The 27723-nt window shown below is 41.8% G+C and overlaps 1 long non-coding RNA gene across 1 annotated transcript in view; it reads left to right on the top strand.

Moving 5' to 3' along the window:
* The window catches only part of LOC307033891, a 34195-nt gene extending 8825 nt beyond the window's left edge, over nucleotides 1-25370 (top strand). The window contains exon 4 of the long non-coding RNA XR_013806696.1: nucleotides 24023-25370. This is a non-coding gene — a long non-coding RNA (uncharacterized lncRNA). The remainder of the gene's footprint in view (nucleotides 1-24022) is intronic.
* The last annotated feature ends 2353 nt before the right edge of the window (nucleotides 25371-27723 follow it).

The following is a 27723-nucleotide window of genomic DNA, read 5'->3' as shown; positions in this document are numbered from 1 at the left end:
AAACCAACCAACACACCAACACACCAACAAACCAACCAACACACCAACACACCAACACACCAACCAACACACCAACCAACACACCAACAAACCAACCAACACACCAACACACCAACACACCAACACACCAACCAACACACCAACAAACCAACCAACACACCAACAAACCAACCAACACACCAACCAACACACCAACACACCAACCAACACACCAACACACCAACACACCAACAAACCAACCAACACACCAACAAACCAACCAACACACCAACCAACACACCAACAAACCAACCAACACACCAACACACCAACACACCAACAAACCAACCAACACACCAACAAACCAACCAACACACCAACAAACCAACCAACACACCAACACACCAACACACCAACACACCAACACACCAACACACCAACACACCAACAAACCAACACACCAACACACCAACACACCAACACACCAACACACCAACAAACCAACACACCAACAAACCAACACACCAACACACCAACACACCAACACACCAACACACCAACACACCAACAAACCAACACACCAACAAACCAACACACCAACACACCAACAAACCAACACACCGACACACCGACAAACCAACAAACCAACACACCAACAAACCGACCAACACACCAACAAACCAACACACCAACACACCGACACACCGACAAACCAACAAACCAACACACCGACAAACCGACCAACACACCAACAAACCAACCAACACACCAACAAACCAACAAACCAACACACCGACACACCGACAAACCAACAAACCAACACACCGACAAACCGACCAACACACCAACAAACCAACAAACCGACCAACACACCAACAAACCAACAAACCAACACACCAACACACTAAACAACCAACAAACCAACAAACTGACCAACACACCAACAAACTGAACAATACACCAACCAACCAACAAACCGACCAACAAACCAACAAACCAACAAAACAACCAACCAACAAACCGACCAACACACCAACAAACCAACAAACCCACCAACACACCAACAAACCAACAAACCGACCAACAAACCAACAAACCCACCAACACACCAACAAACCAACAAACCAACCAACACACCAACACACCAACACACCAACACACCAACAAACCAACACACCAACAAACCAACAAACCCACCAACACACCAACAAACCAACAAACCGACCAACACACCAACAAACCAACAAACCCACCAACACACCAACAAACCAACAAACCAACCAACACACCAACACACCAACACACCAACACACCAACACACCAACACACCAACAAACCAACAAACCATCACAAACTATTTTGAGGAGTTCATAATGTTTGAGGTTATTTGCAGATCGAACTCTTCCACAGTTGAGTTTTACATTCTGAAACATGGTCCAAATATAAGAAGGAAGATGTGATGATACTTAATCCTAATATTGGATATTTTATATTTGATGCATTCATGCCAGCAAAGAGAGGGAATTCAAAGGACTGGAGCCCCCCCCCCCCCCCCCCCCCCTTCTCAGTTCGGCATGTCCAGCAGTCCGTTTTAAAAGTCCTGTAGTGACACGACTTCAAACACGCCTGCACCGCTGAGCTGATTGAGTCAAGTTTTGAAAGAGCATAGGTCAAACTCAAAGAAAGGTTTCTTCAAATTGGGGATTCTCTTTCATTATTCAGCTATTAAGAAGTTTGTATATTTTTGATTGATCAGGGGTAAATCTAAAGACCTTGGTTTTGTTATTCTACCCCAAGTTTCTATCTTTTAAAATCAAATAATTATTTCTATTGACTGAAATTCATTTTGAACCTACTTCAGGGACCGACTTTGCCGTCTGGCAAACTAACCGGCAGGGGGCTTGGTCTGCTTGTTTTTTATCTGAAATACATATGCATGGCCACCTGGAGTTTCACCAGGAGTATCAAATGTCATTCCTGAAGGTTATTGGTTTGAATAAAACTAAAATGAACTATCCAGGGCTTCACCTCCTGATGCTTCGTCATTTTGTTAACTGCCCTGTAATTCCGTCTCACATGATTGATTGATACATTTATTTTGAACAAGTAAAATAAATAATTACAAAACAAAACAAACGTTGCAGTGCATAGTCATGTAAGAGAAATCAAAACAAAAAAATAAATTTCCAACAACAACAACTACAACAACAACAACAACAGCATTAGCAACATAAACAGTGCCACATCTAGTGTTCGAAAAGGAGTGAGAAGAAGTATAATTTATTTAATCTCACCCCCTTTGTCCCTAAATGATTTATTTATAATATCTGCAGCTCTGATTTCTAGAGAGGCCTTGAGCTGCCAGGGATTTGAAAAGCTCAGGTGTGATTTTGTTGTGTTTAGGGCTCGGTCCTCACTCGACAGAACGGACAAAGCTCTTGGCTCTTGGCACACAAGCACCTTCCCACTCAGAGGGCCCTCCAAGGCCGTGCCGGTTAGCACATTCAGGCGTCACCATCTGCAACAATTATCATTTTTATGCATTATTATTGATATTATTAGTCTTATTAATCTGCTTTACCTGTTGATTGACATATACACATTGTGAAGCTGACAATTGAGAGGCCCGACCAAGCAAGGAGGCAGAGGCAGAACGTCCAAAAATATAACCCGGTGTGGGCATTTAATACCTCATAAACATATGACACAATGATTCACAGCCTCAATCCTGCCGAACCTGTGCACACCGTCACCAACCACAGGGATCTCACACCACACTACCAGCCTCCCAACAGACAGGGAAACAGAGCCTAAATACACACTCAGCCTAATCAGCAATTAGACACAGGTGGGGGGGAGACAACACAGGACACCAGGTGAACATAATCAGAAGTAACAGACATGGGGAAAGGGGAACACTTTTCAACATAAAACCAGCAAACAGGGACAGACAAATTAAATTACATATAGATGCACACACTACATACATTTTGCCACCAACAACTCGTAACTGAGGCCGAGATCTATGGCCCCAAAGATCACCTCTGTTACACACATATACATACACATACATACACTGATATACATATATGCACACATACATATACACACCTACATACTCACACATATACACATAGTCAAACACATGTCCACTCTCTAAAAATACAGGGAACATTATCATTGTTTTAAATGCCGAAGGAAGTCATGTTGACCATCCTATCGAAATTAATTTCGTGCATATTCTTTATTTCACACTGGACGCGTAATATCACACCAAGCAGAATTACATCCATATTTCTCATACTTGTATTTGCATGTGCGTCACACTCAACAAATAATTAGTTAGTGTAATTTGGTCTATACTCTTTTTAATTGTCATGCACCTGATATCTTGTGTCCAACCTGTCTTTCGAACAAATTACTTTTTAATTGAATTCTCAGAGAACAGTAATAATCCATAATGTGCTTGTTTGCTGCTGTTCGATTGGTTCAATTGTAATTAACCCTTGAATTATACTGCGGGTATTTTAAGAAGCAGCGTGCGGGAGAATGCGTGCACACGTGCGTATTTGTACTTTGTAAGCAATAACTACCAGCCTATCGTCACAAGCGGATGATTTCTTATCTTATTTTCGCTCTGGTAGGTCGACTTGAATGTGAAATTACATCATGGACACAGTAATGATGATTTATATATATATAAATAAATAAATCATCAGGGGATATTCAAGGGTGTTCTTTCAACCAGGCTTTTTGGTTCTTGACTTCTAAAAGATTTCCGTATTTAGGTAACTTATATATAACTTAAAAATTGAATCACTGGGCGAAGCTACGTATTAGTTTTCACTCTGAAACCAGAATTGCTTTGGTAAGACGAATACTGTTTTGCATGTGTTCACCAATCAACAGGTTCCTTCTTCATGTTTCCTTACCTTTTTTTTGGATCACAAAGTACAACAGTGAAAATATTGCTCAATGTGCAGTATTCAGTTGAGACATACGGCGCTCTCCTATGGCTTAATTAAGAGCCAACTGTCCCTTTAAAGTTGTGTAGCTCATTTGCATTGACCTGTTCCTTTGTGAGCGCGCTCAGTGGGGAGTCAGCAGGAAGCACAGACGAGCCAAAAGAAGGCAGTCATTTCAATGGCTCCATGAAATTAGTCAGGTGTTGGCACTGCATGGGGCATATCAATACCACCCCCCCCCCCCCCCTCCCCCCCCCCCCTCTGCCACCACCAGCCCTCCACCCCCACCTTCTTCCATCCAGTAATGTGAAGGGAACAAATGCATCTCACTAAAGACTCATCATTATTCCACCCAGATGATGTTTGTCGAAAGCCTAATGACTGTGTGAGCGCATGCGCAATCATGTGTGTCTGTGTCAAATTCAACCTGTCTAAATTTAGTTTGCTCCTTTCAAAGCCGTCTATGTGCTGCGCCAAAACACATCGCAGGCTCTTCTCCACATCCTCCCAGGCACATTTCAACCTATTAGCTACACTCTGAAGAAGAGAAAGAGAAAAATACTCGTCAGTTCTATATTTTCCGCCCGTAGGTGAAAATGTGTCATCCTGGAAAAATCCCTTTTAATCCTCTCGTTTAGTCACATGTTCATTCTTCAGTCATGACCTCTTGATGAATGTGGGCTGTGTTGACCTGTGATTAGTCAGCAATTATTCGACTTCAACTTCAGCATAACGTCAATTTTACATATGATCAAAAACGCTCATTCTAGTCATATATTTTCTTTAACTTGGAACACTGTTCTGTACGATTTGTATGGTACACAGCTTCACTTAAAAACCCAAAGAAAACAAAGAGTGTTGAGATGACAAATAGAGAAAAACAGAATAGTGAATAGGGAGGGTTGTTGACACCAGCTGGCAGACAAGGATGCGTCTCCTGAAAGTCTTCATCTCAAGGCTGATGGATGAAGGCTAGATATAGAGGGGGTCTGAGCGGCAGCCGTTCTCCATTTTTATTACTGTCATAAGAAAACACTTTTTGTTTTGTTTACAATCCTCTGTGTGTTGGTTCACGCAACAGTGAATACACTCACATGTTCACCCAGGCCATTTTGGGCATAGGAAGAATTTAAGATGACATACTGTAAGTCTCTGCTGTATCGTAAACATATTTGAATGTTCTGTGTTTTGCTAAGGACAATTTAGAAGTTGTTTTATTTTGTTAATTGCTTCCTTGGAAACTTCATTAGGAACATCTACTGAGCGTCCTTATTCAAACCATTACAAATCTGCCATAGAAACCATTACAACTCAAAAAAGGGACCACACACACATAATGACTTGTACAATTCGTAGTTTGAGCGAATGATAGGTAGCTGCTAGCAGAACTCTTTGAAAATGATAACATTATTTTTGGGGCACTGTGTCCTGCTTGCGCTCAAACAATGGGTCTGCATTTCAACATTTTCTAGTTTTAATACTATCTAGCACTTTCGAAAAGATTTAAAGTGCTTAACAAGCAGTGCAAAGCCAGTTAGAATTCAAAAGTTACCCATAAAATGGCTGAATGAAGTCTAAAGGACCACTGTGAGTGGGAATGAAATGAATTGTCCATATCTTAGATGTTACAGAAAGTCAACCTGGACTTTAATTCTAAGTCTGGGGGTTATTTTGTACTTTTCAGGGGTCACGTTGTTCCTTTTCTATCCTTCCTTTTGGTATAAAGCCTTAATCCTTGATGTTTCATTTTACCCTTGTTTCAAACACCTCAGAATCATCTCCATAAAGTCAAATACAAATATTTAGAGAACCACCTACTGAACTTTGGTTTTGCAAACAAGACTTGGCTGATCTGGTGAATTCATTACCTGCAAAGCCCCATTTACCATTTGCAAAGCCTGTGAGTTTTGCAGTGTCATGCTCCAGCTGTAGAAGCCTCTAATTAGAGGGAATATAAATCACATTTAAATCTTTCACTACGTGGGTCGAGTAGCAAACAATATAGAAAAACAAATAAACAACCTGGAGTTTGCAGGGTGGAAATGAGAGGCTGTTCAGGGGAAGGTACGCAGAGACCCTGAGGGCATCAATACTCATGGTGGACGATGGCATACTGTGCAGTGGGCCTGTTCCTGTCAGTGATGCTGGCATGGCTTCTGGGCAGCAGGAGTGATGTGGAGCTTAACAACTTCTCCATCTCACAGCCTTCTTTCTCTTTCTTTAATTATGAACGACCTTGGTCAATAAACAAACGGCTTATTGACCTTGCTGTCATCGTACCGTCTGTGAAGTATACACTCGGTGTTTGCCTCATAATGTCAAAGTACGATGGACCCTTTCACTGCGTCGGGATGTATAACGGTGTGTGATTTAGCCAGTAAGAGTGTTATATTAGGCAAAGTGGAGCTGTATTATGTCACTGCAGTTAATGGGTAAAAGGGTTCTTGCAACTCGAGTTACAACCACACTTTTCCATCCCTTCCTCTCCCCAATGGTTCCATGTTTAATCCCCTGAAGTTGCTTCATCTGGCTTTTTAAATTATCCAGAGTGGCAGTGGTTTGTCTGCCGAGACTGGTTAATTCAGAGGCTGGTAATGTTTTTGATGCATTGGTCGCGCTGTGATGGACTTAAAGTGGAAATGTTTTTAATCTCTTGTGTGTTTTGGTGGGAAAAAACAGTTTTGTCTATAATGTGCGGTGGTGCTTCTGTGTTTCAAGAGCTTTAAAGGTGGATTATACACACTTAAGCTGCTCTTTTGGTGAATGTGATGTTTTGCTAAAAGTGTCGATGTGAAAGGCGATCATTTTGTCTGAACAGAGCAGTGACTCAGAAGCCACCCCACACATGTCCTAATTGCATAACAACTTCTCCAAAAGCATCTTACGCTCCGAAATATCAGTGAAATTTTGTTTTTCAGATTCACCCTCTTTTTGCCCGTTAAACAGTGTAATGCCGCTAAAGGAATATCTTGACACACCTCACCTCAAACTTAAGTCTTGTAAATGATTCATTGACTTGTTTTAACGAGTGGATGGGATAAGAGGTGCTTTGACTGGAAGCGCTCACGAAAAATACGGTTAGGTTCAGGTTAGGTAAAGGTTGGTCATTCTAAGGGAGATGGAAGTTTGAAAAAAAAACTCTCAACGTTTGATGCTGTTCATGTTACATAAAATAACAAGTGCACCACATGTCATAAGGACTTGACCTCTGCTGGTAGACTTCTCAAACTGTTTTGTCTCCAGGCCTGAGATGGCGTAGACTAGAGTGGACTCGAGTGTTGGTGTGTGTTCGTCCCCCAATCTTTCCTCTGTGATTATAATTACCTCTCCACTGTGATCCTTTAATACCTCCAAGTGGGCAAACAAGCGTCCAGGGTTACTGTGTGTGTGTGTGAGAGTGTGCGTGCCCATTCCCATGCGATGTTCAGTGTGTTTGCGTGTATACGAATACATTTATGTGCATGTGTTTCGAGTCCTCCGGGGCTTTTTGCGCGCTAGATAAATAATGATGAATTACAGATTGATTACCCAAGAGTGAACGCTCTGGTATTAAACTTATTATAAAATGCTGCAACCTGTGAGCTGTGTGTGTGTGTGTGTGTGTGTGTGTGTGTGTGTGTGTGTGTGTGTGTGTGTGTGTGTGTGTGTGTGTGTGTGTGTGTGTGTGTGTGTGTGTGTGTGTGTGTGTGTGTGTGTGTGTGTGTGTGTGTGTGTGTGTGTGTGTGTGTGTGTGTGTGTGTGTGTGTGTGTGTGTGTGTGTGTGTGTGTGTGTGTGTGTGTGTGTGTGTGTGTGTGTGTGTGTGTGTGTGTGTGTGTGTACAAGAGAACGCCCCTAGCTCTTGCTTTGCCCATAATTAAGAGAGTAATATTTCTGGGTCATAAACATAAGGATTGGCAGCATGGGGTTTTTTAAACTATATTGATTGGATATAGTCCGCTCAGGGCGAGGCAGCAGCTTTTCATAGCTTCAATATTTCACCTGTATACTTCACATAGAAACATTGAGTAGGGTCCAATTGATGTTGCTTTTACAACCCGTGTCAACCTGAAAAGTGAGAAATGTGTTTATGTTCGGACGCATTGGTGAATTGAGCTCTCAATACTCTTTTTAAAGTAACCAGTGATGAGTTTAAGTGGAATAGAAATGCCCTCTGTGACTGCATAGCTGTATACTTCTTTAATCGCTGGATTCTGAGCTTCTGACTGTTGTACCAGTTACGCCCTTCACGTTTAATGCAGAAATCCATGACTCTTGTTTTCCAACATTTCACAACAATCAAGTGGGAAGAATCTCGTTCTCACAAGTTCTGATTGCCTCGTCATGATTTTATTCTCACAATAATATAATTAGGTGCTACAGTATATCGAATGTACCATTTTTAATTACTACTTTGAAGTTGCCATGGACACTGCTTAGAAGCTGTACGCTCCATAACTTTGCCATGATGCTGCAAGACTCCGAAGGAAGCTTAAACATTAGTTTTTTACCTCAACAGACTTTTAGAGTTAATTAGAATTGATTAACATGGCTTTGGGACAAACGGATATATAATAGATTCTGAATGGCAGTATGTGAAATACCGATCACATAGCTGTCCCACAAAACCAAAGCAAAATAAGTATAAGGGAGGTTCCCAAGTGAGGTGATAGATATTTTTTAATCAAATTAGGGGTACAGTTGACCATGACTGATAGGTGGACCGGCAGTGATGTGAGATCTGTATTGGACTGTAAAGGTGAAGAAGAGCTGAAGCTTTAAAGCTCTGTTCCTCCCTGTGGTCATGAGCTTTGCCCAACATCTGAAGGAATGAGATAACCAATACCAGAGTTAAGTCCAAGGCAGAGGTTGTGCTAGACTTTTTTGCTGTCTGTCATGCTGTCTGTCTGCCAGAGCACGCTGGTGAATTGTCAACGGGGGGGGGGGGCTTGTGAACTGCTAGCGCCGGTGTTGTCAAATGATGCACCCCCACCGTGAAATGCGCCCCGTGTCACGGGAACGCACATTCTAAAGGAAATTGAAAAGTAAACGTTCAGGTTTTTTTTAATGGTAATTTTCAGACTGTGAGTCGTTTAGTGGTAGCTGGTCCCTCGGCTCATGTCGTCCCCTCGGGCCACCTGTGCGTCAACAAATAATGTGTCAGTGTCACACCCCCTGACCAACGTATATTGCAACACCCCAACCATCAAAATACGGAGCGAAAAGTCTAAACACAAGAATCAAGTCTTGAGCTAGCCTACCACTAAACGACTGCAAATTACCATAAAAAAACCCCTGGACGTTTACTTTTCGTTTTAAGCATCGTTTTAAGGTATCATTTTCAAAAGCGCGTTCTTAATAATTTGCATAATTTGCCACAACACCGGTGTTATGCATGCCCACTGCAGCTCGCGGGAGCACGCCACAGCGTAACGCAAAAACTCCCAGACATTTCAATGATTTGTACGGCAAAGTTAGGTCTGGAAAGTTAAACGACATAACGGCATAACACCGGAGCCCTGCCGCGGGGAAACTTTGGCGCTGTTCTGAGTTTGTTCTAATCCGTCTAAATTACGGACTGCTTTCAGATTTTACCGTCATTGTCAAAAAAAAATCGTCATAGACAGAATATATTCGGTTAACGCGACCTCTGGTCCAAGGTGACCCTTAGTGTCAGGTTGATCACCTCAGACAACTGTTGGAACCATTGCTCCTTCATGTTGACAGTCAGCAGTTGAGTTGATCTGGACGTCTTATTAGGAGGTCTCGCAGACACCTCCCTCTGGGGGTTCTTTGAACTCCCAACTAGCAGAAGACCCCTGAGCCAATCCAGATCACACTGGAGGGATTACATGTCCTGTCAGGGCTGGAAAATCCCCGGTTTCCCCCGGGAGGAGCTATGGCACATGGCTGGGAAGGAGGACTGTTCCTCGCCTGCTGCCACTGCTGATAAAGACATATGGATAAAACCCAGCCTCGCTTTGAGATACCTCTGAACTGAGTCCAGGAGGCTGCTCGGGATCTGATGCACTCTCGTAGGAACAGACTGGGTATTTTGTTTGCAATTTCCAAGCAATCACTTTAATGTGCACTATTAAGCATTTTGATGTGTGGTATTGTACGCCTCAGTGGTTTGAATGAATCAGGGTGTGCTTTTGTACCGCAGTCATTGAGCGATTTGGGTGTCCCATTCAACATGGAACATTGTGTTGTGAACATTGTGTAAAATGCAATATTTTATGTTTGGTAGAGCTATTTTCTATTCCATATCATTTCAAGATGCTTTCTTTTGATTTAGTATACCTCAGCTCTCCTGATTCAGATAGAATCTATATCCAATATTGTCCAACATAATTCTTCAATGGCCTATCCAGCAGACGTTATTTTCTATCTTTTGCACCATCAATCCATTTAAAGTGATGTTTTAATGTTCACTTATTTGCTCAGTATTTCGTGCTTTAAAGAAGAAAAGGCATAATGGAAATATAAAAATAGTTCTCATAAATGTTCAATGACATTTAGATGAGATTAAGATGTATTAGGAAACCTGTTTGGCTACTCTCATTACACTATTTCTTCGTTGTTGATTCATCCAATCGGCTCCGTCTGCTGCCAGTCATGAGGGCATCTACATCATTGGAACATGTGTGCAGCCTGTAAAATGGCCTCGTCTTCCAGGGGCGTAATATGTACACGCAGAGCAATCATCAGCCAGCATGGCCCCCTGGAAGGCAGCTCACGTATCACAGATTCCCCATCATGTTTAACTTGAAGCGGTCCTTTGGCTTTCTAAAAATAAACGCATGTAGCCGACTCTTCCGTTGTGCAGAAGTTGTGGTTTTGTGCTCATCGCTGCTGGATGCTCACTTCTTACCCAACTTTATCTTGGATACAAGTGGTTTTCACATATGGCCACATTACAAACATCTGCTTATAAGCCTTAGACAGTTGGAAAAGTACTGCTTGAAGTCCTTTTCGTTTTTTCATTCTGCAATGTGTGCTATTTTGTTACCAGGCCATTAAGGCTTACGGTGTCTGATTGCACATTGACACAAAACACTTTGGTCATAATTGGCATGTTCTCAACAAAAGGTTTGTTGTGGACGCTTAGAACATTTGATTTTGTCCTCAGCAGGCACTTGTTGGATATGGGTGTGTGGATTGAGGATGTGTTGTAACATTTAACATTTAAACCCCTCGTGCTCAATAAGGCAAAGATTCAATGTACTTCAATAAACGCTGTTATTCACTGAAGCTAGCTATTTCAATCTGTATAGGACAATCCTTCCTGTAGTCCAGCCTCCCTCGAGCGTTTTCTCTTCACTGGAACAGCACAAATGGGAAACATTGATGGATAAATATAAAAGAGAGAGGCTAGAGGCGGTATATTTTCATTGTATTGAAGATACCCCAGAGCCTGGCTGATAAAAGACCCAGGAGAACCTTACAAACTCCCCGGGACTTCATGATCACCACCTCTCTGATGTTGTATGTGATTATTTTTAACTGAGTGCAATGAACTCGACTGAAAAAAGAAGATATTTTTCAGTTTTCTTTCAAGATGTTCTTATTTGTTTTTCCCTTCTGATATGGAAACACTAAAATAACAAAAACCAACTTCATGTAGAAGAACGCAGGTTAGTATGTTTGCAATGTAAGGAATTGACTGAAATATCACAATAAGGCTTGTCTTCAGTCTTAAAGAGTGATAACAGGTCTTCGACACATATTGTCTTTTTTAATAAAGCTGTCTACATGGTGCTGGATAACGGAATCAGTGTTGTTAGACAGACAATGCATAACACGGTAACGCTAAGTAAGTATATTTAATAAGCTTAGGCCACATGTTTAATGAATATCACACAGTATTGTGTTACAGCACAATTAAAAACTTGATTTCATGCTTTCAGACTCCAAACAACTCTGTTGCCAAGGCTACCAGCTACATTGAATCCTATATGCTAAAGGTTGTTCATCTCATCAACTAATTATCTTAAAGTAGGAAAGATAATATAGCAGGTGTAGCGAACTGATATCATAAGAATAATTAAATTGACCCAGAGCAGATTATTACATTTGAAGCTTGATGACGCTGCAACTCGCTCGGTTCCTTGTGCAATTGTTTTTTCCTCTTTGTGGTTGCCATGGTGAGCCAAGGTGGAAACTCAGACGGTAGTGGCAAATAACCAGGAACATTCACACTGACACTGCAAACAAAGGAGGCAGCAACAGCTCTGTCGGGAACTACTTTTTATAGCTAATCTTTTGAAATGTTTGCGACACTTCCTTACTTATGGCTAGTAAAAACTCTCTTTACCATGTTCTGCAGAAATAACATTTGGATATGTCGTTTTTTAACACTGTTGTTGATACTTCAATCAGTTATTCTGTCATTACTCCTTAAAAATAAATATCTTCAAATACAGATCTACAATGAATATTTATTTTTGTTTCAACTCTTATATCCTAAAAACACTAGTTGTAAGAACTGAGTAAAAGGCACATTTTTGGCGACTATTATTAGGAATGATGTATTGGTGCTGACAACGAAGAAACTGTAGAATATTGCCAGTCTCATCTTTGACGCTCACATTTATCTATTTATTCCCTTAATTGGTTGTTTTTTCATTCCTGTCCTGCCTCTTTTCGAAGACTTTCTAAGCAGCCGCACAAAGAAAAACTGTCCCAGATTTTTTTTTTATAAACAGCTTCAAAGATTTAGTCGAGCGCAGTGCTTTGTGATTCGAGTGCGAAATCCGTGACACTGAGAAGTTGATTATTTTGGCATTAAAACAAATGTCACTCGGTGTTCACACTGAGAGGCTCGGCTTCTGCCAACTGTATAGTCCAGACGACTGAACAGGAACGTATCAGCTTTTTATCGTAACGATTGCAAAGAAGTGTTTAGAGCTCCCCTCCCCTTTCTACTTCTGAATAAACATTTACTTCTCACTAGCCAGTTATCCTTCACTCTTCATTTGGCGCTCGGCACCGGACATGCTTGCCCGTGATGCTTCGAGATTAGCCGTGACAGTTAACGCTACTGCTTCTGCCCCCTCTTGGCGCTCCATCTTATGTCATTCATAAATCTATTAATTGAAATAATTGGGGGAACACATTATTGAATTGCACTATAGATTTACAGTTTGAACATTGACATCTTCGCCCTGATGCTTCTCTCATGAAAGGCTGGAAACGTGTGTGAACTGACCTGAAGGCCAGCATGCACGTTTGACATTTGTAGCAGGTTTCCGTGGAGATAAATGCACATTCCCTCACATGCCCCTGCCTTTTTCTAACACTCTCACACACGTACACACACTGTCGCATGACTCTACCCCCAGGGACACATCCACCGCCTTGAAGTCGGCTGCACCACCAATCGCAATCTTCCAAGGCTCCGAGAACAGAACGACTGCACCCTGCTGTATCTAAATATCATAGCGCGTGTGTGTGCGCGCACAGACCCTGCCTCACGAATGATTCATGACATTTTTTTCCCCTGTCTTTATTTTTGGTTTGTTCTTATTAACATCCCTGGCGACATCACAGATAACGCAAACTAGCAGCAGCGCTTTGCCGGCAGCACTCGAGATATATTTACACTATGTGCGCATATCATGTATAGCTGCAATGAGGCTCGCCGACATCATCCACCATGATCGGATCAAAACACAAGAGATTCTTGTTCCAGGAGATGAGAAGGGGGTGACAGAATGAAAGAAATCAGAGAGGAGGAAATGAAAAGGGAAGAAAAGAGACACGGGCGAAATGAGAGGGAGTGGAGGAGAAGGAGAGAGGGAGGCTGAGGGGGGAGAGAAGCAGTCTGACTAAGCAAGACGAGCCTGTTACGAAACAGCAATAGGCTGCGTACACACTGGCTTCTCAGATTGATTTATAAATGTGAGCTGACAGCTGAAGACGAGTGAAAACAAACTTTCTGGTTTGGCTGGCCAACAGTCGTCAGAGGCTAGCAGGCATATTATTCACTGTCATGTGATGTAAGTTGTAACAGTTATGCTGGCTCCCAGAGGATGTGTCAACAAAATGTGATCAAAATAACTTTTTTTTGTTTTCTAGATTTGAAAGATACTGCCCTTCTCAGTAATTGAAATGTGGTTGGAACTAGTAAATATGCCACACAAGTACATTACGCAAACTAACACTAGAGATAAATGACTCAAGAACACTTCCTGCCATTTACAAATCCCCTTGAAGCAACTCCATCTATGAGATTGTACCTTTTCCTATGTGATCGTTTAAATTGCTTCAGCGATCTATTCTCTAGAAGTCGAAGTATTCAAAGCAGTCCCGTTTTTCCATATACATATGCGGCTGTATTATGAAAGCAGTGTGTGTGGAATGTCTATATCGCTATATCGCTTTCCTTGTTATTCCAAACCAAACATGTTATACATTTACCATCATTCCTCATGCCTACTTACTGTAACTGTGATGTCTTTAGTAGTTTAGATTGCCAGTGGTGTTTATTGCACAGCAGAACGGCTGCTAATCTTTTTATTTGTATTCTAATTTAGTACGGTTTTACTTACTGCATTCACATACTTTTAAAAATCTTTTGGCGTGTTGCCAGCCATGGAGAACAATCCCATTCTATCCACACGTTTAAGGAACTTATTCACACACTTATGCTGAGAAAGGAAGAGCTTTTAAATCCCTCTGGCTGTAACTGAACTTCTGCTGATCGCTTGATAGAAAGAAAAATGAAAGAAGAATATTTTGTGGCCATCGCTTTAACCTAGTATCTGCATGAGTCGACGGTGGAAATGCTATATTTTGGTGAATTTCTACGCAAAATGTGACTTGCTGGATTGTTCGTCTCATTATTTAGTTCATCCATTCGTGTCTGGACCAATCCGCATGCTTTGAGGAGCGAGTGGTGGATATGGGCGAGGTTTTATTGTGTTTGTGACGCACATTAAGAGTCAGTTGCTCGTTCAAGGCCAAGATGGTAGCTCTTAAAGAGGTGGGTGAAGTTGCAGTTGCATTTATTCATATAATACTGAAGGTTTGTCATATGATTTCAATTTTTCCAAACTTGATTTAGCAACAGATGGTTCATCCAATCACCTGCCAATTCCTTTTATTTCAAATTGCCTTTTTCCAGCCATTTCCTCATGATGGCATGAAGCATTTGGCGTTTCAAATCTGCAAGTTTTGGAACATTTTCACTAACAAATATGTGCACACATCAAATGATCTATTTCATTTTGTATGCATTTGACATGAACAAACAACCAACACCAACTTGTGCTTTGTAGAATGAATTAATATCACTCGGCCTGCATTCTTTGCCCCCCAAATGTCTCACACCCTCCAGCCAGCACACACACATACACACACTCTCTCTCTACTTGTCTCTTCCCCTATCTCTCTTTCCTCGGAGAGCGATGCACTGGCTGATTGTGTGGGAAGTTCCTCTGTCATCGTTAGCAGGGTTGGAGCTACTTGTCAGAGGCCACATAAGGAGTTTCCTATGAACTCGCCAAGCGCAAAGACACTCAGTAGGGGGGTGGGCGCTAATTTGTAATGAGCCACCGTACCTTTGTCCTCATAGGGACATTATACTATGTCTTGTACAGAATCAATTAGAGTTGGGTCACGTCAAGCAGGTGTGGCGCTCATACAGAAAAAAAACGCTTTGAATGATGCGACCAATCAGGAGCCTCCCTGGCACCAGGCACATTTATTTTTTTTAAACTGAAAAGTGGCAAATCATCAGGGGTAAAGCTTAAGAGGCAAAATAACGTCTATGTATGAGTGAGGACTGAAACTGCTACAAAGGTTACCTGCTTGTGCCGTGGGTGTGCCTTATTGATTTAGCCACAGAAGGACACTTGTATTGATATTTGGCTTTGGCTGGGCTCTTTCCCAGACCCTGCACAGAAGGCTGGTACTAAAATGTCAGCGTTTGAATCCATAATACATTTTTTTCTTGATTACTATTAAAGCGGGGAATGGGTACCACTAAGATCCCCTTGAGGGGCATTCAGCTGCACGGGAGGACTGTGGCTGTACTGCAGGTATGCATGGGGATATTTAGCTTCTGAGCCAGTAGCCAATATGCAAAGTAGTGCAAGACATCTAAGAAAGCTGAGAAGAAAATAATCAAGAACCTGCTGAAGAGATATAACGTCAAGATCTGATCGCAAACTCTGTGTGCTCGCCAGAACCTCAGATCACATCGCTCTCAAAGGAAACGGGAACTGGACATCATCAGCACCAACGACACCCACAGTATCTCTGCAGCTCAGTCATTCTGAGTGGTCATCACTATGCAGGATGAAACCTGAGACACATAAAGTGTGTATCAAATAACTCCACCTGTCCTTCAAACTATTATTTTCCCCCTGAAAGCCAAACATCATTCGGCAATGGAAGATTAAAAAGCAATAAAGAAAATGACCACAGTACCTTTGATATTTGAGATCGCATCACTGTGTGCTTTTCGCAGTGGAAAAAAAGGGATACACAATGACATATGCCATGCTTCTATATTGAGATGAATCTGCGCTGCTTAACATATTAGAGAGAAAATACAGAAATATAAAGGGCACTTCCAGACTCATCTTATTGAGCTCTTAGTAAGGCTGCTGTGAAGGTCAAAGCAAAAAGGAACATAGCAGTCGATGGCTTTGGGTTGTCTCAAAAGGCTTTTATCAGTGTCTGAAGTAGGCATGATGGTATCAAAACGACATGAGAAATCACAGACATCCTGAATGTGCTTCTTTTTTCATCACACTTAAAAATAAAATGAGATCAGTGCAGGAATAGATCCAACATCACATGAGTGTGACCGAAAAAAATACGTTATTATATTTTGTGTGTCATGGTCACACTATTTTCAAGTAAGAGTTGTTGCCTGAGAGCTCCAGGAAGAACTTCGCGTTTGAGTTGAAAACCCAAGGAGGGTGTATGGACAATATTCTTTTTGTATGTGTACCATGCACATTTATTAATAATATGTTCTGCATGATATGTTTGCAAAGGTGCATTCTGTTATGTGTGTGTGAACTCCTAATGTGGTTTTGCAGAGAGTAGCTTTAGATAGATAGAGGTCCTGGGAGTGGGGGGGAAGTGAGTGTTTTAAAGCCGGTGCTCGGCACGTCAAGGAGATTAATGCGCAGCTATTGTCTCGCGCTCTCATCAGAACACTTTTATCTGCAGAAAATGACAGAGCTTGCACTTTTCATTATGTACGTTAGCTAGCGAGCCGCGCCCCTCTCAGACCCCCTCCTTCCTTACAGAAAAGCATTGTTTTTTGGGGGATGAATGCAAATGGGTGTGAGTGTGTAGGATGGTGTGTCTTTGGCAAAGAAACCGGGCAGGTGTGTGTGTGTGTGTGTGTGTGTGTGTGTGTGTGTGTGTGTGTGTGTGTGTGTGTGTGTGTGTGTGTGTGTGTGTGTGTGTGTGTGTGTGTGTGTGTGTGTGTGTGTGTGTGTGTGTGTGTGTGTGTGTGTGTGTGTGTGTGTGTGTGTGTGTGTGTGTGTGTGTGTGTGTGTGTGTGTGTGTGTCCTAGCATTACTATACTTGTGGGGACCTAAATCTGTTTACACAGTCACGTGTGGGGACTCGCTTCCCTTATGGGGACAAATTGGAGGTCCCCATGAGGGGAATCATTAATTTTAGGGTGAAGACTTGGTTAGGTTTAGGGTTAGGGTTAGGCATGTGTTGGTTATGGTTAAGGTTAGGATAAGTCTCCAGGAAATGCATGTAAGTCAATGTAATGTCCCCTGAAGTGGTGTGTGTGTGTGTGTGTCATTTGTATGCCCTACTTGTCATTCTTGGCTTCTGAATAGGATCTGACACTTTAATTGATGTTTTATGTCTTGCAAACACGGATATGGAGAATATGGATTACACTGGAGATGGCATTGATTGTTTGAAGTCTCTCTGAAAAATAGGATGACAACTGTGGTTCCTGTGTGTGTGTGTGTGTGTGTGTGTGTGTGTGTGTGTGTGTGTGTGTGTGTGTGTGTGTGTGTGTGTGTGTGTGTGTGTGTGTGTGTGTGTGTGTGTGTGTGTGTGTGTGTGTGTGTGTGTGTGTGTGTGTGTGTGTGTGTGTGTGTGTGTGTGTGTGCTTATGTCTGTCCTCAAGCTGTGCTGCTATAATAACTGTTTGTGTACAATTACTGGAATATAACACTCTGGGCTTTGTTGACCCAATCAAAAAGCTACAGTGAAAATGACACATCCGACTTATTTAATAGGGAATACGGCTTTTTTGAAGTACAGTTTTAAACCCTTTTTTTAAAAACGGTTAAGTGTCTACTCTTTTCTTTTTTATGTTGGGGGATGAAAACATTCTAAAAGAACACCTGCTGAACCGAAGGTACCGAGGCATGATGCTCTTTTTTATCGTTCTCAAAAAAAAGCAAATTAGGCGCTCCTTCTGTACTTACCATATGTTACAACAATTGGAATCAAACTACATTCTCCTTTCCTCAGACACCTTAAAATGACCTCCAGGTTGTTAAGTTGCTTTTTGATTGGGCAGTTTCCGCCATAATTACAGCGTGGAGATATGATTGACGTGACTAAACTTAACCAAGTCATTTTTGGGACACGCTTACATAACCGTATTGTTCTTAAGCATCGACAATCTAAGAAATAAACTGTATTTTTTTTTCCCCACAGTCAACTACGTTTCATCCTGCTGTGTGGACACTTGGGCCAGAATGTATTTGATTTGAGGGACCAGCGTGATGTAGAACCATTCGTTGTTCACTTTTTTTAGCATTCACTTAAACCATGCAACTGTAATTTCAATGAACTGTTAGACTTCTTAAAGGTAAAGGAAAGTACTGTGGAGGCTTCTGTGACTGATAGGCCAATAAAGAAATCTGTGTGTGCGTCACTGTTGGTGGAAAATGAGACCAAGAAGCCATACAGGGACATGAACAAAGCAATAGGTCAGTCTCGACATCCATTTGATCAAAGGTTTGAGATTTACTTGCAGAACAAACTTTGATGCCGCTCCACCAATTTCAATCAATCACTTTGACAGTGATCACTGCGGTTCATTTTGGGACAGTTGAAGGAACGCGTCGATTTGTTATTTACTATATAAACATAAAGAACTATTTTTTGAAGTGTATCACCGCGTCTGCTTAAGACCAGAGAAATAATTGTCTACCCTCTCTCTCTCTCGAGCATTAAACCTGCAGTGGAATGCATCACCTCCCCATAGAGACTGGCATTTCAGTTAAAGCTGCGCCGAGGCCATGCCGGTAATAGATTCATTTAAGTAATTATTTAGAGATGGGGAGGGAGCGAGCGAGACAAGCATTGAGGGAAGCAGATGAGCAGGAGTGGACTCGGGAATGTAAATCTGTTGTTGATTACATGTTACTGCAAAATCCTTAAGGAAAGGAACAGACGGCTATCATGGCGAGAATAGGAAAATGAGCAGGACAGGAGAATGACGTGGGGGTGGAGGGGAGGTCTGTGCTAAACCTATCCTCAATCCACAGTGTGTGAAAAAACTTGTCTCGGAGAGAGTGAATATCACATACATTAGGGCTCTCAATGCTGACACGCAAACAGCACCATTATGGCCGTTCTGCATACCAGCAACCATAACAGGTACGGAGCCCCAGACTTGATTAGATTTCGTCCTGACAGTGCATATGTCTTCCTCCAGCTCCTTCAGAGTGACTTCGGAGAGCGAAAGAGAAATTGAATTGAATAGAGAACCGCAGTGAACCGTGTTGTTATCGACAGTGGGAGGGTCCGGATGGGAGGTAAGTGAAGACCTTTATGGAAGCACACAGATACATCATGTTAATGTTTGCACCGATTGTGTTTTGGTCACTATCCAACATTAGTTTGATAAAAAAACATAATAACTAAAACATAATCTTTTTTAGCATTTGTTGACTGGCTGACATTGACAGAGAATATATTGCCTCTGCCATATGCTACCAGTATTTTCAAATACACAAGGCAAACCTGTCCCTAAATAAAAATGTGACGATCATGCATTGTCTATAGGAGGGACTATTTTTTGGCACGCAACAGCTGCTGAGAGGTTTACCGTTTCCTCCGACAGATGGTTTCCTGAAAGACACTTGGATGTTTGGGATCTTTGTGCACACCTCGAGTCCCTTTATGCACTGCACATACCTGAGTGTTTACCTCCAAGCATGTGTAGTCCACCTCGAGTTTGAACGAGTGCAGTGGGAAGATGGAGGCAGCAAATGAATCCTTCTTAGCCTATTACACAACTGAACTGGGACATGCAAAGTAAGCCAGTCATTTAATTCCAATTTACCACGGCCTGTCATGGGTTGGATAATAATTAATCATGCGTGCCAATTAGTCCAAACAAACTGCTGAGTAGAGGCAAAAAGTCAATGCCTTCTGCTCTCTTTATATCTCACTGCATCCTATTTACCAGGATAGTGCGGGGGTTTCACTTTTTATTTACACATCGGGAGGCTGTGATTGGATGCGGCCCACCAGCACAGCGTTGAGGTTGATCGGCCTGATGGACACGGCGAGGCGCGGAGCGGCTAATCAGGAGGACGGGGAGGGATCCCAGCGGCACGTTGGAGCGCGCTGGATGAACAGATTTATAAAGTGACCAGGTTGACTTGCTGTGTGAGACTGCTGCAGGTGGTCCATATGGCAGACTGTCATATTCTCCGTGTGTCCGGCTGGCATGCAGCACCGCCACATGGACACACACGCTGCTGTTGCCACGGCCTTCCAAACACACCGGATCAGACAGGTTTGTTCTGCAGTGTTGGGACGAAAAAGTGGAAAATTAAAAAGCTGGAAGCTCAAGGCGTGAAAATCAGAGAAGGACTGACGTTGTTGCACGCCAACTGCCAGCTTGTTTGCGCAATAAAATGCAGATGATGACGCTGACTCATCCAAGCATGCAGAATAGAATACATATTTATATAAGAGCGAGGAAATGTCTGACATACAGTAATTGTCCTAGGGGCACTGCAGCCATGTCTTTCCATGAGTCAGCATCTTTTTTAGAGAACAGGAAGGTCATCCCTATAATAGTTAATTATTTATTGTTGATATATATATTATTGCAATGTTGGATAGAGGGTCAATAATCTAGCTGGTCCTTTTTCTGGATGAACTGCATCAACTTGGCAACCTTGCTGCAACTTCACCAAGGTAACAGGCGTTCTGATGAATGGAACTTTGGTGTTATCTCTTACTTTAAGCTCAAATACAATTACATTGAGTGCAAACTCTATCAATGCTGCACCGTGCAAGGTCATCTTTTTAACACTGTAGCACTAAGCAGAAGGGAAATAATGTACACAAACTCAATGAGGTGTTCTTTAGTGTAAAACTCATCAGCTTATCCGTAGCCACAGGAATTGTCCTCAGCGGTGATTGACGCATTGGTTTTAATACATTATGTGCAAAAGAGAGAAAAACAAGAGCATTCAGAGCAGTAATGTCAGTAATTGAACATAGGGAAATTGATTGAATAGACAAGCTTTACAAGGGCGTGTATTTCACGGCTTTCCGGATATGCGGCTTCGGAAGAGCCATTGAACCCTGAAATGGGATTTCACCACAGAACATTTCAGATACTCGTTCGACAATGTTCACATGCAAAACAGTTACACTAAATGCAGAAATGCATTCAAGGGAAATGCAAATTAAGCAACCACTGCATCAATGTGCCGTGTTACAAATCCATATTTCTGGAGCTGCTTTGTGCAGGGGAATCAGGTCCTTTCTTTTTTTGGACTGTATAAACTGTACATTCATGCCTATAAAAACGGCCCCTCGGAAATCAAAAAAATAGCAGATGCAGCACATTCCCTTCTCGCTGATGTACTGCACTGCACTCGCCTCGGCCTGATTCTCAATAGTTGTATCAACTGGCTCAATCAAAGACAGTTTGCATGGAAGAAGTGAATCCAATCCCCAAAGCAAATTGATCCACTTGGAGATACAAGGCCAGCTAGTCATTAACGGTTTCCCAAAAAAAAGCCCCCCCCCCCCCCCCCTACCACTGTGGATATCTCCATGGGGAGAGATAGAGAACCGGCCAAATTAAGATTCCGGATGTTAGCAACTGTCCTTCATTGAAGGAGGGAGTGCAGTTTGGGTCTGTGGGGAGGATCACAGCCTCACCAGCTTTTTCCGATGTGCAGATTCTGAGCGACCGCGGGGAGCTCCATTTAAGGAAAACCATTCAGGGCAGCACCTGTGAGATTAGGAGGCTGAGGGAGAGAGAGGAACATGGGAGGACCAATCATACATGTAGGCAGAGTAGGGCGAAAGGAAAGACATGTTTAAGGAAAGAACATTTTGTCTTTGAAAATGTCAGAAGAAATTGTGAAAGCTAATGCTGGTTGCGTAGCTACGATAAAGTAACACACATATGTCCTCGAAGCTAGTTTTATCGTCTTTTGATCAGAGCTGCTCAGTTTTTAAAGATGAGCTTGCATGGAAGTATTTTGGCAAGAATGACAGAACGCCATTTTCGCGATGAAAGGGATTTTTTCGAATATTCAAGCAAACATCTAAATGAAAGAAGGAATTTTGGAGCAGTTTCGTTAATGATGAGTCATTTTTTGATGTTGTTTGACAAGAATAGGAATGGTACCCTGCCTGGGGCTGCAGTACACAGCTGGCAATAACTCGAGGGTCCCCGCTTTGGGATGAGGGAGGAAATCAGACGGGAAGATTTATGAGTCTTGGCTGATTTTGTGTCTGGCTTTGGAGTTTTTCACAGAAGATTCATGTATAGTGATCAAAGTACTGTATCCATTTTGGATATTAAACTTTTCAAGGTAAAGTTCAGCACAACAAAACAGTGCCAAATCACTATTGCTTGCTATCATCTAGGTGCATGCAGAAAGGCAGTCCCGCCTCAGGCCTTAATTCTATTTGTATCCTGAACTTTTAAACACTCGTGTGTGAATTACTGTTGAGTATCTAATGAAAACCATTCACCCACAAAACAATATGACATTTTGTAGCAAGTTTTTCCTGTGACCAGTTGCAAGATGCCTGAATGGAACGTATCTGCGCTACACACACCTGTGGTTTATTTGTGTCTGGGACTCGGGTCAAAATCTGCAGTTAATCAGACAGAAGTAATTATGAATTGTTTGCACAGGCGGAGAGCAATTGTTTGCCCAGATGGAGAGCTCACGCTTCCCGTAGCGTTACCTGAGCCGAGTCACACCGCGTGCTAATAAATTCCATCACAAATTAAATCTCATTTTAGTTTGTGATCACTCATTCTTCCGATTTATTTGATGGTTCCTACTTACAAAGTTGCTTCAGAGCGACGATAAAAAGTAGAGGGGGAGAAATGCAGACACATTCCTGAAATTGTAATAACTCTGACATACAACCTGTCCAAATGCATTACTTAAAATTGTATCTGACTGTGACAAACAATACATACAAAGAACTGTGGCCTCCACATTTCTTGCGGAAATTTTAACGTTTTGCAATAATGTTAGTGCACAAAAGGTAACTTTTTTTTTATCAACTTACATACAGAAAAATAAAATCAGAAGCAGAATCCTATTTAAAATATTATATAATATGAGGAAATTGGTTTACATGGCAGTTGTTCCATTAGAGCAGCGTTTCTCAAAGTGTGGGGCGCAGAGATGTGATAGGTGGGTCGCGAATGGACGCGATGAACGGGAGTTTTTTTTTTTGTTTTTTTTTATTAATTAATTTTTTGGACCTCAGGGCGGAATGGAACCTGGGTCCTCGCGGGCGTTAGTGGACTGTAAATTACAGAACCACTGGTTTAGAGGATAAATATAATCAAAGGTCAATAAAATACCATAATGTGTAAGAAGCAATAATGTAGATAAAATAAGATGTTTAATCATAAGAATGTAATTCATTTGTCCAATAAAAGATAAATATTGACTCAGATAGGGGAAAGCAGATCATCAATATCAATATAATGCATTTTAAAATTAATTACAGCAAAGATATACTTTAAATTGCTTTAACTATGTTTAACAAACAATGTGATGCATCTGGAAGTTTTGATAATTGACGCTTTATGTCTTGATTTCACAAAGTATAAATCTATCTTTCTCTTTCTCTGCCCTTTACCCAGATATTATTGAGCGTTTGGTAACTCCTGTTTCCATGGCAACAAGAGTCAAGTCATCCTGGTGGACGGTGGGGCGATGGCATAAAAGAAGAAGAAGCAGCGAATACGTTGTCTTTCCAAAACTGTCAAGTCTCCACTTAACTTCCACTGCTCTAGTCTCTCATTCCCTTTCTTACCCTGACAAAGAAAACTGGCATTTGTGTTAGGCAACTGTCAAGTTTCGACACCAATAACAATAATAACCCACTTGAAAAACAATGAGACCTTGATTTTTTGAGCACTTTAACTTGTCGAGAAATCACTTCTCAGATGATTATTCAATTATGAAGAAAGAAGACACTCTATCACTTATCAACTGGTTCCCTGATGTGTTATGGCAGCCTAAATATGACCTAAAAACTTTTTGTAAAGCGCTGATTTGGCTCTCAAAAGTAGGGCAGGAGGAAGAAAGAAACAATCCCCCAGTCAGATGGTAGCCACAGGGCGTTTAGACCGTAGAAGGTTAGTCTCTATTACATGTGTTGGAAAAAATCTGGACGGTACACAGAGCATTTTGGATGTCCGAGCACAGAAGGCTTGTTGTGTCGTTGCTTTCTTCTTGTCCTCGAACGACATGACACACTTACACATGCCTCCACACACTCAACTGTCCCCGAGCTTTTGGCAGCGCACACTGTTCGTTCCTTATTTCTAAAGGGAATAATTCATAATCAAGTTTCATTCTCCTGAGCGGTGGGGGAAGGGGTGGAGAAACAAGATGTCGCATTGAAAAGCTCATAGGCAAGAGTGCATTCCACACGTCGAGTTATAATGTTTATCATTAAAATAATATTAGTGTCATAAACACAGTCTTCTCCAATGAGCAACATCCCTGACATTTTGAAACCAGTGACTCACACTTACATCGTGCACAGTTAAAAAAAACACATATTTGAGAATGCTTTTCCACATCCAAACCTCTCATCAGCGCTTTGATTCAGCGGTGCCATGAGCCTCTGTGACAAACATGTACTCGACGTGTGCCGCATCTTCAAAATAGCAGAGTAGTGATGTATGAAAAAGATGTTCTTGAAAACTGGATTTTCAGTGACTCAAGGTTTTTTTTCTCCTCTGACAGTACCAGTGCATTTGCGTCACTGTGAAGAGCCTCAAAAGCACTACAGCAACGCTAATGCTGGTTGATAACACATAAGTGCGTAATGGCTGCCCAGTGACTTTTAAGAAGCAGGTTGGAAACAGCCAGACTGTATTTATTGTTTTCTAACATATCATTTGTGGTTAGAAATCTGAAGTACAGGCAAAATGTAGCAATTGTTTGCATGTTTACCCACATACCCCCCCCCCCCCAGACCCCCCCCCAATAAAGCAAAACTGCACGTTTCAGAGTGGCCTTTTATTGTGGCCAGCCTAAGGCATACCTGTGCAATAATCATGCTGTCTAATCAGCATCTTGATATGCCACACCTGTGAGGTGGGATGGATTATCTCGGCAAAGGAGAAGTGCTCACTATCAAAGATTTTTTCTGATTTGTGAAAAATATTTGAGAGAAATGGTTATTTTGTGTATGTAGAAAATGTTTTAGATCTTTGAGTTCATCTCAGGAAAAATGGGAGCAAAAACAAAAGTGTTGCGTTTATATTTTTGTTCAGTGTAGGAAGGGGGGAAAGATACCTCAATACTTCTGAAAAATAACCATGCTATTTATACTTTAGCACTACTTTCGTTTTTTTCTTTTACACTCATTTTTTACAGTCCCAAACTGTACTGTATATGCACACACAACTACATTACCAACAGGGGAGTATCGTTGTACACCAGCCAGGTGTGGACCTATGTGTAAGGTCATTAAAAAAGAAAGAATAGAATAGACTAGAGAATGCAATTCCTGAAGAAATTGCTAATGGGAATGCTTTATGCTGAAAAGCTGACGCTGAACTGCTATGCTGAAATGTGATGTGTAAGAAGAAAGTGAAGAATTGAGAATGAAATGATACATGAACACAGGAGGCTTGAATATGTGATAAGAGAAGAAAAGAAAGTAAAAAGGCTTGGAAAAGCAGCAGAATATTTGAACTGCAAACTTCTGAACTAACTTGATGGTGAATGATCTGTCGCTATGGCAACGGCATTTGATGACACCCCATAATATGCTTAGATGCGTTGATGGCTGCATCGTTACCAAACTTGTTAAGTTTTGGGGCGTTTGGAGCAGTTTCTGAAGTTATGAGAAAGCCGTGTTTCATGGCGAGCATTGTGTTGCCATGGCAACGGCATTTGAAGAGATCTCAAAACTGTCCCTCAGATGTCTTCACGGCTGGACTGTTAGCACATAGGTGAAGTTTGAGCACTTTTTGAACATTTTCATAGGAGTTATAGCGACATCATGTTTTATGGCGAGGGATGGAAACGGCTTATGGTGAGATCTCAGATTTGGTGTAGAGCTGTTGAGGCATGGACCGGTGATATACAAGAGAAGATTGGGGGACGATTGGACTGTGTCCATTGGACTTACAACCACATCGTGTTTCATGGCGAGTGGTCCGTCGCCATGGCAATGGCATTTGATGACACCCCATACTACGCTTAGATGCGTTGATGGCTGCATCGTTACCAAACCTGTGAAGTTCTGGGCTGTTTGGAGTATAATCACTGAAGTTATGAGAAAACCATGTTTCAAGGCGAGCATTGTGTTGCCATGGCAACGACATTTGAAGAAATCTCAAAACTGTCCCATAGATGTCTTCACGGCTGGACTGTTAGTACACATGTAAAGTTTGAGCACTTTTTGAACATTTTCATAGGAGTTATAGCGACATGTTTTATGACGAGAAATGCGTTTCCATGGAAACGGCATATGGTGAGATCTCAGATTTGGCGTAGAGCTGTTGAGGCATGGACCGGTGATATACAAGTGAAGATTGGGGGACGATTGGACCGTGTCGATGGGACTTACAGCCACATCGTGTTTCATGGCGAGTGGTCCGTCGCCATGACAACGGCATTTGATGACACCCCATACTACGCTTAGGTGCATTGACGGCTGCATCGTTACCAAACCTGTGAAGTTCTGGGCTGTTTGGAGTATTTTCACTGAAGTTATGAGAAGGCGAGCATTTTGTTGCCATGGCAACGGCATCTGGAGAAATCTCAAAACTGTCCCGTAGATGTCTTCACGGCTGGACTGTTTGCACACTGCTATCTGAAGTCTGCTGCTCTGAGCACGTCAGTTGGAGTGATGACATCATCGTGTTCCATCACACAGGTGTTTATAGTTGAGCTAACGAGCTCTGTAGAGATCAAAGGCTTCATTGTTCTGAATGAGAGATGAACCTCTTACATGTGAACGTTTTGTGGAAGAACTGAACAGATATCTGTGAAATTTCAAAACGTGAAGCAGGTCAAGGAAGTTGAGTATCTGAAGTGTAATTTGTGTGTAGTTTCGGGTTAATAATGTGGCCTTTTTGGCAGATTAACTAAAGGTGTGCGGCTGCTGCCGTGAGGACATATCTGCCTGAAATTACAATGGGCTTTAATGGAGGAATGTTGAACGTTTTTGTCACTTCATGGCCTCAAAAAGTATTTTTTTTAATTATTTTTGCTTAATTATTTGTCATTTTTCAAGCTACGAGATGTTTTCCTACGTTTGTCATGATAAATTATGTCTCAGGAATGTAGGGTTTGGGAAGTATGGCAGTTTAAAAAA

Source organism: Notothenia rossii (genome assembly GCF_949606895.1).
Source record: "Notothenia rossii genome assembly, chromosome: 3".
Lineage (NCBI taxonomy): Eukaryota > Metazoa > Chordata > Actinopteri > Perciformes > Nototheniidae > Notothenia > Notothenia rossii.
Note: the sequence above shows the minus strand (reverse complement) of the source record. Positions and strands in the feature narration are given on the sequence as shown.